This window comes from Staurois parvus, unplaced genomic scaffold, assembly GCF_062004578.1.
Source record: "Staurois parvus isolate SC_StPar_1 unplaced genomic scaffold, SC_StPar_1.0 ptg000509l, whole genome shotgun sequence".
Classification (NCBI taxonomy): domain Eukaryota; kingdom Metazoa; phylum Chordata; class Amphibia; order Anura; family Ranidae; genus Staurois; species Staurois parvus.
In genome coordinates this window covers 1,011,400-1,026,099 of record NW_028318305.1, presented here as the reverse complement: position 1 = coordinate 1,026,099, position 14,700 = coordinate 1,011,400, and the positions used below count along the sequence as shown (strand labels likewise).

Genomic DNA, 14,700 nt, shown 5'->3' with positions numbered 1-14,700 from the left:
CGTCTCCAAGACCACTCTCCAGCCGAGTAAGACTCCAGTCACCCTCCAATGCTGCTCCGGTGCAGCTAGTTATGAGACCGGGACCTCATAGGGAGGATGATCGGGGAAGGGAAAAAAAAAAAAGATGCACACAAAAGTCTCTGGGGAGCATGCAAGGAAAATGCGGGATCCGCTAGGCCTGGGTCAAACGCGGGGCGTCCTATTAGTGTCGGCGGAGAAGGGAAGCACTGCTAGGACGATGGTTTATGCAGCCTTCCAAATTCAGTCAGCGTAGCACAGATCAATGGATAGGGAGATAAGTATGTAGTGTGTTGTGTGCTTGCCCAAGGTAGGCCCATTAAAGTGCTTTCGAGAAGTCTTGCTCTAAAGAGACCTAAAGTTTGCAAGAGTTATGTCTGCACCAATCCACCACTCTAGTCATGTGGACCGCTGTGTAATATACAGTGAGGAACAGAAGTATTTGAACACCCTGCAATTTTGCAAGTTCTCCCACTTAGAAATCATGGAGGGGTCTGAAATTCACATTGTAGGTGCATTCCCACTCTGAGAGACAGAATTTGAAAAAAAAATTCATGAAATCACATTGTATGATTTTTAAAGAATTTATTTGTCTTGCACTGCTGAACATAAGTATTTGAACACCTAAGAAACAGCAAGAATTCTGGCTTTCAAAGACCTCTTACTGTGCCTTTTAAAAAGTCCACCCCTACTCCACTTATTAATCTAACTTAGTAGCACCTGTCTGAGCTCTTTAAAGACACCTGTCCACCCCACAGTCAGTCAGATGCTGTAACGGAACCGGAACCCAGACCGCACTGAGTTTTTCCGTTATACCGCAGCTTCCCCTGTCCAAACACCATCCACGGACCACACCCTTGAAATCCCTCAGGAAAATAGACAGCACCCAGCTCTTCCTAAAACAGGAAGCCAACTCTTATTTTAACACAAAACACAGGATATATACAGGGGGCGGGGAAACACAACCAGGAACAGGAAATACATCATCACCCCTCCCCACCAAGACACAGAACAATGGGATGAAGCACATGGCAATGGACATTGACCAACCCCCACACCGATACACAAACAGTACATCCCATAATAGTTGGCTGGACAGGAAGACACAGCACAATGGGGGGTAGCACATGGCAAACAGACAATGGACAGCCATGTGGCCGAGAACAAAGGCACACACATTATACACAAGACTCAGACATTCACATACACACCCTGTACCCCTTAAACAGGCACAGGGTGGGTTAAACATAATGATTTGGGGAGATAATACAGAGGTCCCCCCACCCCCAAAAGTCACTCCCGTCACATATCTCCCCTTTCGGCAGGAGACTAACACAGGAGTAGATCCCAGACGGATGTACTCTGAAGTTAGTCAGTACTTTCAGTCCCTCAATGCCAACACCCACACAGTACCCCATGCAAATTGTCCCACACCAAGCGTTGCTCACCCAGCCAACCTCTGCCTCTCCCGTAGAACATACCCGCCCCTGGGGAGAAGTACAGACTGGTCCTTCTCCGGGAAATCCTCTCAGCCGCTGGGGAGAAGACAGGGTGGCTGGGCCGCCTTCATCCTTCTGTGGGGGATCTGGGCCGACTACCCAGCATCCCTGGGGTATCCAAGTGGTGACTGTAGTTGCTAGGCAGAGGCCAGCGGCGCTCTGCCCTGGTGCCAGCACTTCTGCTGGGGACCCCACATCTGCTCCGGCTAACTGTAGGGAAGGGAGGCCGACTTCCTCCCCTCCCAGACTGTGGATCTGCTGCTGGGATGGCATTCCTCTGTCACTGTCCCCCTGGTGCACAGATCCTGGCTTGGGAGGGAAAACTGTTTCCTCCACTCTGGCTGACTGTGGGGGAGAGAGGACAACAACCTCCTCTCCCTTCTCACCCTGGGCCTCTGAAACTACCACAGGCATGGGGCAGAGGTCCTTGACCCTCTGTCCGGTTGTCAGCACTTCAGCTGGCGGCTCCCCGGCTGGTTCCTCATCAGTAAAAAAAAGTCCCCAGCCTCTGGAATTGGTGTCTGGGGATAGAAGCTCACCATATCCTGTTCGTGGAACTCAGGAGACGTTATCAGTGCTGGGCAGAGTTCAGTACTGTTTGGCCCTGTTGCCAGGTCTACTGCTGGTTCCTCCTCAGCCGAGAGGTCTATCAGATCCCCAGTCTCTGGAATTTCCACTGCTGATTCTTGGGCATGCTGCCGAACATGTCCTAGCAGCTGCCTGTATGCCCTTTCCAGATGCAGTTCTTTCATCAGCAGGTATTGCAGATCTGGCTCAAGCTCTGAGACCCCTCTGAGACCAAACATAGCCTCTCTGCCTTCCCGCAACTCCAGAGTAGGTTCTCCTCTATCGCCAAACACAAAAAGATCTGTAAGGCTCTCCCACAGCAATCCAGGCCCACCAAAGTCAAGTCCCTCAGGAGAGCACTCTGTGGACACCCCTAAATATTCCTGCTCTGCGTACCACTGCAGAGCCCGATATCTATTGTCCAGTTCTATCTCCTGCTGGACCAGTCTGTCCAACTCAGCCACCCATTGCTCCTGGGGTTGCTCTCCCAGGAATGGCATCCGTGACTTCCGATGGTCCCTGGCCCGTTCCCCTGGGGTTGGGTAGCACTTGCCTTTGTCCATACCAGCAGCCTGGACCGCTCCTCTCCAAAGCACCTCCCAAATCCGCTGCCTGAGCTCCAGGTACTGATCCGTAGACACAGTCCTGGGGTATGTTGCAAGGATGATCTGCAGCAGCCCTGGGAACTCTGATGCCAGGTCCATAGCTCCACTGGGGTGACTGACGTCTTTTCCTGCTCTTGAATCCCGGTGGTGGTTTGGATGTGTTTACAGCTGGAAGCACAATCCCACTGCTTGCCACCAATGTAACGGAACCGGAACCCAGACGTTATACCGCAGCTTCCCCTGTCCGAACACCATCCACGGACCACACCCTTGAAATCCCTCAGGAAAATAGACAGCACCCAGCTCTTCCTAAAACAGGAAGCCAACTCTTTTATTTTAACACAAAACACAGGATATATACAGGGGGCGGGGAAACACAACCAGGAACAGGAAATACATCATCACCCCTCCCCACCCCACCAAGACACAGAACAATGGGATGAAGCACATGGCAATGGATATTGACCAACCCCCACACCAATACACAAACAGTACATCCCATAATAGTTGGCTGGACAGGAAGACACAGCACAATGGGGGGTAGCACATGGCAAACAGACAATGGACAGCCATGTGGCCGAGAACAAAGGCACACACATTATACACAAGACTCAGACATTCACATACACACCCTGTACCCCTTAAACAGGCACAGGGTGGGTTAAACATAATGATTTGGGGAGATAATACAGAGGTCCCCCCACCCCCAAAAGTCACTCCCGTCACAGATGCCAACTACTACCATGGGCAAGACTAAAGAGCTGTCAAAAGACACCAGAGACAAAATTGTGGACCTTCACAAGGCTGGAAAGGGCTACGGGGCAATTGCCAAGCAGCTTGGTGAAAATAGATCAACTGTTGGAGCAATTGTTAGAAAATGGAAGAGGCTAAAGATGACTGTCAGTCTCCCTCGGACTGGGGCTCCATGCAAGATCCCACCTCGTGGGGTATCACTGATAAGAAAGGTGAGGAATCAGCCCAGAACTACAAGGGAGGAGCTGGTCAATGACATGAATAGAGCTGGGACCACAGTTTCAAAGGTCACTGTCGGTAAAACACTACGCCGTCATGGTTTCAAATCATGCATTGCATGGAAGGTTCCCCTGCTCAAGTCATCACATGTCCAGGCTGTCTGAAGTTTGCCAATGACCATCTGGATGATCCAGAGGAGGCATGGGAGAAAGTCATGTCGTCAGATGAGACCAAAGTAAAACTTTTTGGTCTCAACTTCACTCGTCGTGTTTGGAGGAAAAAGGATGAGTTGCATCCCAAGAACACCATCCCTACTGTGAAGCATGGGAGTGGTAACATCATGCCTTGGGGGTGCTTTTCTGCGAAGGGGACAGGACGACTGCACTGTATTAAGGAGAGGATGAATGGGGCCATTTATTGTGAGATTTTGAACAACAACCTCCTTCCCTCAGTCAGAGCATTGAAGATGGGTCGTGGCTGGGTCTTCCAACATGACAACGACCCGAAGCACACAGCCAGGATAACCAAGGAGTGGCTCCGTAATAAGCATATCAAGGTTCTGGAGTGGCCTAGCTAGTCTCCAGACCTAAATCCAATAGAACATCTTTGGAGGGAGCTGAAACTCTGTGTTGCTCAGCGACAGCCCCAAAACCTGACAGATCTAGAGGAGATCAGTGTGGAGGAGTGGGCCAAAATCCCTGTTGCAGTGTGTGCAAACCTGGTCAAGAACTACAGGAAACGTTTGACCTCTGTAATTTCAAACAAAGGCTACTGTACCAAATATTAACACTGATTTTCTCAGGTGTTCAAATACTTATGTTCAGCAGTGCAAGACAAATAAATTCTTTAAAAATCATACAATGTGATTTCCTGAATTTTTTTTTTTTTTAATTTGGTCTCTGAGTGGGAATGCACCTCCATGATTTCTAAGTAGGAGAACTTGCAAAATTGCAGGGTGTTCAAATACTTCTGTTCCTCACTGTAAGTCTGGAAACCCTATGCCCCCCCCTTTAATTTGGTCCGGAGCAGGAGGGCTTTACTAAGTCATGGTGATCTCTCATGCCACACAAAGTTGACAAAGACTGACCTCACTAAATGGAAGTATGTCTGTGGGATCTTAACCACTTGCCTTCCTGAGGATTTACCCTCAATGACCAGGCCTCTTTTTGCTACTCGGCGCTGCACTAATTCAACTGATAATTGCGCGGTCATGCAATGCTGCACCCAAACAAAATTTACGTCCTTTTTTTCACACAAATAGAACTTTTCATTCAGTGGTATTTGATCACCTGTGCGCTTTTTATTTTTCACGCTATAAACAAAAAAAAAATTTTGAAGAAAAACAATATTTTTTACTTTCAGCTATAAAAAATATATAGTAAACTCAAAGTTAGTTATAAATTTAAGCCAAAATGTATTCTGCTACATGTTTTTGCTATACAGCGCTGCGCTAGTTTAACGGACAATTGTGCGGTCATGCAATACGGTACATAAATTAAATTTGTCCTTTTTTCACACAAATAGAGCTTTCTTTTGGTGGTATTTGATCGCCTGTGCGTTTTTTTTTTTTTTTTGTTTTTTTTTTTTTTTTGCACTATAAAAAACAAAAGGCTGACAATTTTGAGAAAAAAAAACAATATTTTGGACTTTTTGCTATAAAACATGTACAGTAAAAAAATGTAAAAATCAACTTTCGTCATAAATTTCGGCCAAAATGCATTCTGTGACATGTCTTTGCTAAAAAAAAAAAAAAAACAAAAAAAACCCCCAATACGTGTAAATTAATTGGTTTACGTGAAAGTTATAGTGTTTACAAATGGCGGTAAAGATACTGGGATTTTTAATTTTTTTTATACTAATAATGGCGGCGATCAGCGACTTATGGCGGGACTGCGCGGACATTCTGACACTGGGGGGGGAACTGACTTGGGGTCACTGACATCCCCAGTGACACCAATACAGTGATCAGTGCAAAAAAAAAAAACACACTGTACTAATGGCACTGGGGAGGAAGGGGTTAACTTTTTTATTTACTGAAAGGATTAACTGTATGAGGGGAGTGTTTTACTAGGGGGCGGGGGTGTGTACTGCACAGGGACAGCTGATCAGGAGAGAAACTCTTCTCTCCTGCTCAGCATGTCAGGAGCGGGCAGGGAACTGACAGAGCAGAGCTACTGCAGCCCTGCTCTCTGTCAGTGATTGCCGCTAATCGGCGGGACACAGCCAGTAACGACCGGCTGTGACCCGGCGACTGACATCCGCGGTCGTGATCGGCGGGACAGTTAGGTTTTGCCCTGCCAACGTATTTCTACAGTGGCTGGGCGGCATGTGGTTAATAGGCAAAGCCTGTAGTAGGTATACGAGCTTGGGCAATTGCATCGTTGAGTACATTGCAACGTCCAAACCATGGAAAAGCCAGGTTACGCCATCTTGCCAGGTCATGTGTTCTGTGTTTTGTGCTCCACTGTAAGGCCTTAATGATGAAAAAATAACATGGCCGCCTTCCTCACCTGACCTTAACCATATTGAGAACTTGTGGGCCCTTCTTAAATGGGAAATTTACAGTGAAGGAAAATGGTACACCTCTCAACAGTGTCTGAGAGGCTGTGGTTGCTGCTGCGAAAAAAGTTGATTGTCAGCAGATCAAAAAACTGACAGAATCCATGAAGCCATGGCTTATGAATGTTATTGAAAAGAAGGGTGGCTATATTTGGTCACCGATTTATTTGTTTCTCTTTTGAAAGGTTCCAAATGTTTTTGAAAATTGAGTTGTTTATTATTCTCACTTTAACCACTTTCCGTCCCAAAGGATTTACCCCCCTTCCTGACCAGGCCATTTTTTTGTGTTACGGCACTGCATTACTTTAACTGACAATTGCACGGTCATGCAACGCTGCACCCAAATAAAATTTACATCCTTTTTTTTTCCCCCCACGAATAGAGCTTTCTTTCGGTGGTATTATGATTGCCTGTGTGTTTTTATTCTTTGCACTATAAAAAAAAAAAAAAAAGTTTTGAGGACAATATTTTTGACTTTTTGCTATTAAACATGTCCAGTAAAAAAAATCAAATTTTGTCATAACTGTCGGCCAAAATGTATTCTGCTACGTCATCCGGATGTGTGTAAAATAATTGGTTTAAGTGAAAGTTATAGCATTTACAAGTGTGTGTGTGTGTGTGTGTGTGTGTCTCTATCTATATCTCTACTGGGCTTTTTTTTTTTTTTTTAATATATATTAGTAATGGCGGTGATCAGAAACTTATAGCGGGACTGCAGCGGGCATTCTGACACTGGGGATGACACAAAGTCAGTTCTCTCCAGTGACACCAGTACAGTGATCAGTGCTAATAAAAAGCAGGAAGGGGTTAACATGTGGGGCGATCAGAGGGTTAACTCTGCTGTGTCATTTTACATGATGTTCTGTGTTTGTGCTTCACATGGCTGTGCAGGAGCTGACGGGGAACTGTTTTGTTTACGGAGATCCTCGGCAATCACTGGGCGCTGACAAGTAATCACCAGCTGGGGCCCGGTGATTGACAGCCATGGACGCAAATGGTGGCGCAGGGTTTTTTTTTTTGGTTTTTTTTTAGTGTGCTCTGGCTTGCTGTTTTGCTTGGGTAGCTCCACCTGTCAAACCTGTATGAGACGTTTTGGAGCACTTTGTCTGCTCTGTCCTACAGTTCTGACTGCAGGCAGGCTGTAACAGAAGTCTTCAGCTTTAAAAGCAGCACACAATTTAACAGAAGAAAATGCTTCATAAATGATGTTGGGACCAAGGGTACTCACCAACAGATGTGAGGTATGTGTCCTGGGTGTGTAATGTTAGCAACATACCTGGAAGTTTCCCGGGGTTTTGACCCTGTAATTTTCCCTTCATTGATTGTATAGTATAGTGTATACACATTACCACTAAACATGGAAACTGCAGAGTGACAGCAAAGGGGTGGGGGGGGACTTTTTCAAGGTTTCTCCTTAACCGCTTCCCACCCGGCCACTGCACATAAACGGTCAGGTGGGAGCTTCGTCGTTCTGAGTGGACGTTCAGGAATGTCCTTCAGAACATGCGCAGACTCCATTGTCCTGGTGCTCCAGGGCCTTCAAAATTGTGATAGGTAGTCAGGAATTGAGATGTGTAATTTATGCCTCCAGAGCGCCTGTAGGTCCTATTTGGATGTTGGGCCTCTGTATGTGGCCAGGCTGTTGAAAAGTCTTACACATGTGGTATCCCCATACTCAGAAGTAGCAGAATGTATTTTGGGGTGTAATTTTTGGTATGTACATGCTATGTGTTAAAAATATCTTGTAAATTGACAATTTTTTGTAAAAAAAAAAAAATACATTTTCATTTTCTTTCCACGTTTTCTGAAAACTTGTGGAAAAAAATTACATGTTCAAAAGACTCATTATGCCTTGTAGAATGTACATTGGGGGGTGTTTGCTTTTCAAAATAAGGTCATTTTGTGGGTAATTCCATTGTACTGGTGCTCCAGGGCCTTCAAAATTTGTGATCGGTAGTCCGGAAATGAGATGTGTAGTTTATGCCTCCAGAACGCCTGTAGGTGCTACTTGGATGTTCGGCCTCTGTATATGGCCAGGCTGTAGAAAAGTCTTACACATGTGGTATCTCCATATTCAGGAGGAGCAGCAGAATGTATTTTGGGGTGAAGCTGCAAGTATGCATATGCTGTGTGAGAGGAATAACCTGTTTAATATAACAGTTGTGTGAGAAAAAAAAATAAATGATTTACTTTCTTAATTTTCCAAAGAATTGTGGGAAAAATTAGTTTAAAAAAACTCACCATGCATCTTACTAAATACCTTGAAATGTCTATTTTCCAAAAAGGGGTCATTTGGGGGGTATTTGTACTGTCCTGTTAGTGTCTCAAGAAATGAGATAGGCCATCAGTACATCAGATTTGATCATTTGTGTTAAATTTTCAATGATTGGTACCATAGCTTGTAGACTCTATAACTTCCACACAGACCAAATAATATACACTGAGTGGGATTAATTTTACCAAAGTAATATAGCAGTATACATTTTGGCCTATATTTATGAAGAAAAATTACTTATTTGCAAAATTTTAGAACTGAAAAAAAAATGCATTTTTCTTTGTTTCTATTTTTTTTTTTTAATTTACAGCGCAAAAAATAAAAAAAAACACTGCTATTAAATACCACCAAAAGAATTTCAGATCCAGAATGGGCCAAACTACTTCATTGAATTTGGGAAATATAAACTCTTAATTCGTTGTATGGGTTCAGAAGTTTTTGCATGGATAATGCCTGATCAGTCATGATTTTCCATTTCTGGAGGAATTTGTTTGCTGCAGTATACTTCCAGAATCCATGACTGCATGTTGTCATATTTTCCGCGTCATCAACACTATCTATCTGGGTGGTCTGCATTACCAGTTTGCTGCCCTTCCTTTTGGTCTGAGTTTTCACTAAGATATGTGAAAACTGCTCCCATTTCAAGGAAATTCACTTTTGGGGTACCTGGACAATCTCCTGTTAAAGGATCAGGCCTCCCTGTAACTGATGGCCAACAACTGGTACAGGTTCTGCAGAATTTTGGTTGGATCCCCAACCTACAGAATTCATAACGAGACCATTTTACAAACTGGAGTACCTAGGTCTGACGCTGGACACAATTTGTCTCTGGACAATTCGTAATCTTTCTATCTCAGGACAAAAATGTGTCCCTATGTGAGTGCTAAGGCCCTTGATTTGTTTGCATAAGGGTCTGCAGTTGCATGGTTCTCTTGTTGGATACCAGCCTGTCAGGCCAGGGACCAATCCTAACATACGGTACTTGGTTTCCAGACATTCACTTTACTATCAACCTTCAGGAACTCAGAAAATTTTGGTTGTTCCTTCCACACTGGACTCCTTTATTGCGAGGACACCTAAAAAGTATACAGTCAGGACAATGTCATGGTTGTATATAATTAATCAAGGAGGCACAAACAAGTCAAGCTCTTCAAATAGAAGCAGACTTGATCCTCTTGTACAGAACATCTCATTTTGGCCCTGCCTGCCATTTATTCCAGATGTAAAAAATTGGCAGGCAGAATTACTGTTATCAGCATCTGGATTCAGGGGAATATGCCCTTCATTTGGGGTCTTTCAAGCCCTTTGCTGCTGAATTTGGATGCCAGAAGGATCTGGTGTTTTTCACTTTTTGGCAAACTTGTTGCCAGGCCCAGGGACCCTGGTGACTATGCAGTCAGTCTAGTCTGATCTGTTCCTACCCAACCCTACGGATTCTTCCTTGTCTACTTCATGGGTTTGAGGAAGGCATCCTGTTGATCCTCATTGCACCGAGTTGGTGGGAGAATGTGTGGTAATCCAGCCTATTCAGTCTCCTGGCAAACCCCCTGGGGGCTGTTTGGCCCTTTGGACACGAGGTCCAGATGATTCAATGTTCCATCCTGCTTGTTGGTTTCTGGCTTTAATGGCATGATTGTTGAAGGCATGGTCTTGAGGGATGGGGCCTTTTGGATTCTATCATTGCTACCCCATTGGATGCAAGGAGATTTAGCACTCTTATAGTCTACCATCGTACCTTGAATACCTATTTTGTTTGTTGCAAGTTGACAAGCTTTCATCCTTGAAAGTTCTCTATGGGACATATTTTGTCTTTCCTCCAATCTGGTCTGGGCCACAAATTGGCCTTGAGTACCATTTAAAGGAAATATCCCTGCCTTGACCTTTCTGTTCCACAAACCTTTTGGCTTCTCATTCTCCAGTTAAGGCCTTTGATCAGGGAGCCCAAGTCTGGTAAAAGTAGAAATCATCTCATGTATAGGAGCTGTGCCCACACAGCATGGTTTAATGGCCTGTTTGTCTAGAAGACAGGAAAAGCATTTTTACTTATCAGATTCTCTGCTTTCCCAGCAAACGGGGCTCCCTTATTCTCTGGTGGTGGACTTTTCTGTGTCCTCATGGCCATTGCATTGCTATAAGCCCTGCATCAGTCTGTCAGAAGGCATCCGACCACTGAAGTACAGTAAAGAGGCTGCCGGGGAGCATCTAGCAGTTTAACCACTTGCCCTCCAGTGGATTTACTCCCCTTCCTGACCAGGCCATTTTTTGTGATACAGCGCTGCATTACTTTAAAATGACAATTGCGCGGTCATGCAATGTCATTCATTTTGAAAAAAAAAAACAGTTTTTGACGTTTTGCTATAAAACCCATCCAGTAAAAAAATAAAATGCCTTGATAAATTTAGGTCAAAATGTGTTCTGCTACGTCTGCTAAACAAAAACAAAAAAACCCGATATGTGCAAAATTAATTGGTTTACGTAAAAATTATAGCGTCTACAAAATGGCGCTACATACATACATATATATATACTGGAATTTTGGTGGCGATCAGCGACTTATTGCAGGACTACGGCGGGCATTCTGACACATTCTGGGTGGGAACTAACTGCCACTGACATCCCCAGTGACACTAATACAGTGATTAGTGCAATAAAAAGTACTGTAATAATGACACTGTTTTACTATGTAGACAATCTGTTGTTCGCTTTGGCAATGATCACGGAGTCCCGGCTGAGAATCGGCGGCCGGGACCCGGTGATTGATATGCCAAGGAGCTAATAGTGGCGTGGGTAGGGAGGATGCTCCCCATACCCGGAAATGCAAAATAACGTGTGTAATTAAATATATATATATATATATATATATATATATATATATATATATATATATATATATATATAAAAATGACATTTCCATGAAAAAAATTATATATATATATATATATATATATATATATATATAAATTTAATAATTTTTAGGAATAACTCCCTGACATCTGTCCGAATAAGAGTCTAGTAAACATTCTGGGTGTGTTTAAAATTTGAAATCCGAAATCATAAATTATCATTTAATCATAAAAAATAATATAATAATTTTAATTCAATAATATAATCAAACCAAAAACACTGAAATTTGAAATAGAGCGCCAGTTTGCACATCACTGAGAAGTCGCAAAATCGTTTTCCGTGTCTTGACGAATTTCCCCACGAACCATTATCACTCAATTCTGCAAGTAGTTCTGATTTACTATCGCTGTTCTCTAGCTGGTCTAAAACCGCTTTTGACCTAAAGGGACGCTTTTTGGACGTCATGGACATTTCTCAGTTTCCAGGCAGAAACCAGTAAAAATGCAGGCAGGGCACAGGACGAAGCACTAGGGAGAAAAATGTATGTGGAATGGTTTGGTACAGTAATATTAGTGAATTAAAGTGAATGTCACTTTTCAAATTTCTTGCCAGTTCCATCCCTGTACGTCCTGACGTCGCAGGGAGCGGAACCCGGAAGACAGATGCCGGCATCGGCTGGAGGACATTGACAGGGACACTGCAGGGGGACATCGCGGGAGCGCAGGACAAGGTAAGTGAAGAGATCCCGGAGCAGCGCTGCAGGGTATTCCTGAGTGTAGCTCGGGGTTACCGCTTGTGGTGCTAAAACTTTACCCTGAACTACACTCGGGAATACCTCCAGGGAGGTTAAAGTAGACTGTGGGAGCAGAGTATTGGCTAAGTAAAACTTATTCACATCCTGTAGACCTAAACATTAAACCCTTTCAATGCGGGTGCAGTCTGTTTTTTGAAGTTCAGCTTTAAAGCACATTCTACTAGATATGTTAGAGCTTCATAGGCTTTTCAGCATTGGACATCTGTTTTCTCTTTGCAAAACTGACACCTGGGCTTTCTCTTCAAAGGTGTTACTTTATGGGATATTCACACAGCCGCCTTTTTTCTTTTTTTTTTTTGTGTACATTCTCTTGACGGTAGCTACAGTTGTGTTCAAAATAATAGTAGTGTGTTGAAAAAAGTGAATAAAGCTCAAAATCCTTCTAATAGCTTTTATTTCCATACACACAAATGCATTGGGAACACTACACATTCTATTCCAAATCAAAACATGAAGAAAAATATATAAAATTTGTCTTGTTCCTCTAACAAAATTGAAGAAAAGTGAATATTAGACCGTTCAAAAAAATAGCAGTGTTTGTATTCTTCTTTACAAACCCAAACATTCACTATATAAACTGAAAAATGTTTTAAGATTTTGCTTTCCTTTGAATCAATTAATGTTTAGTTGTATAAGCACTGTTTCTGAGAACTGCTGTACATCTGTGTTGCATGGAGTCAACCAACTTCTGGCACCTGTGAACAGGTATTCCAACCCAGGATGATTGGACTGCATTCCACAGTTCTTATTATTATACAGTATTTATATACTTCGCTCAGCGCTGTACATTACAAAGGGGGACAGAACATGTGACAGAACAGTAACAATACAATGCATTCTTCTCTATTTCTTGGTTTTGCCTCAGAAACTGCATTTTTGATGTCACCCCACAAGTTTTCTATGGCATTAAGATCCGGGGATTGGGCTGGCCACTTCATAACGTCATTCTTGTTGGTCTGGAACCAAGATGTTGGACGTTTACTGGAGTGTTTGGGGTCGCTGTCTTGTTGGAACATCCATTTCAAGGGTATTTCCTCTTCAGCATAAGGCAGAATGACCTCTTCAAGTATTCTGATGTGTTCATACTGATCCATGATCCCTGGTATGCGATAAATAGGCCCAACACCGTAGTATGAGAAACATCCCCATATCATGATGCTTGCGCAACCATGCTTCACTGTCTTCACAGTGTACTGTGGCTTGAATTCAGTGTTTGGGGTTGTCTGACAAACTGTCTCCAGCCATTAGACCCAAAAAGAATAATCTTACTTTCATCAGTCCACAAAATGTTGCGCCATTTCTCTTTAGGCCAGTCAATGTGCTCTTTGGCAAATTGTAACCTCTTCAGCACATGTGTTTTTTTTTTTTGTTTTTTTTTAACAGTGGGACTTTGCGGGGGCTTCTTGCAGATAGCTTGGCTTCACATAGGCGTCTTCTAATTGTAACAGTACTCACAGGTAACTTTAGACCTTCTTTGATCTTCCTGGAGCTGATTGTTGGCTGAGTCCTTGCCATTTTGGCTATTCTTCTATCCATGTGAATGGTAGTTTTTCGCTTTCTTCCACGTCTTTCAGGTTTTGGTTGCCATTTTAAAGCATTTGCGATCATTTTAGCTAAGCAGCCTATCATTTTCTGCACTTCTTTATATGTTTTCCCCTCTCCAATCAACTTTTAATCAAGGTACGCTGTTCTTCTGAACAATGTCTGGAACGACCCATTTTCCCTTTAGAATTTCAGAGAGAAATGCACTGTAACCAGCATGTACAACATTTGCTGCCTTCCTTCCTTAAATAAGGGCAATAATTGCCACCTGTTTTTCAAAGCATGAATGATCTCACTAATAGAACTCCACACTGCTATTATTTTGAACATGCCCCTTTCAATTAGTGATTCAATTACATAGAATCAGTAGCATGCATGTCATGACTGTTGGGTCTGTTGGATTTCTATTACTCTACTACACCTGCTAGTAAATTATTTGCCATGTAGAAATATAATTTCTACCAAAAACAGTGATTGATCAGGTTAGTGATGTCTGACTGCTATTATTTTGAACACAACTGTATATATAACCCAGTCGTAATGATTTACAGAGGCTTGTGTGTCCTGTACTGTAGTCCAGGAAACAGGTTTTTACTGGTAAGTCAAATATCTTGTTTTCCCAATACATGCATATTATCCATGTTTTGACTGTTTAAAAAAAAAAAAATCAAAACCCTGCATTTACTCAAAAAATACCTGTTGATCTACTACTGGTAGAAATCCAATATGTGACTTCTGTTTTGAGTTGATGACACCATGCCTCTGTTGAACTGAAATCCCAGGCAGTTCTGTCAGCCCTATCCAGTTCACTTCAGATTGCCAACAGCTCACCCACCTGTCTCCTTAGTTCCATAATATACAGGGACAGTGTTCTGTAGCCTAGAGGGAGAACTTGGCAGGGCTAAAGACACTGCTTAGGATTTCAGTGCAGGGCTGTTCTGTTAATTTATTATAGGATGTTGAGAGCAGATTGCATTTTTGGTAGTATCAAAAGCTTATTTTCTG

General features: G+C 43.2%; 1 protein-coding gene across 1 annotated transcript in view; it reads left to right on the top strand.

The window, feature by feature from the left end:
* The window catches only part of MPC1 (mitochondrial pyruvate carrier 1), a 64,737-nt gene that overhangs the window by 49,384 nt on the left and 653 nt on the right, over positions 1-14,700 (top strand). The window lies entirely within an intron of this gene.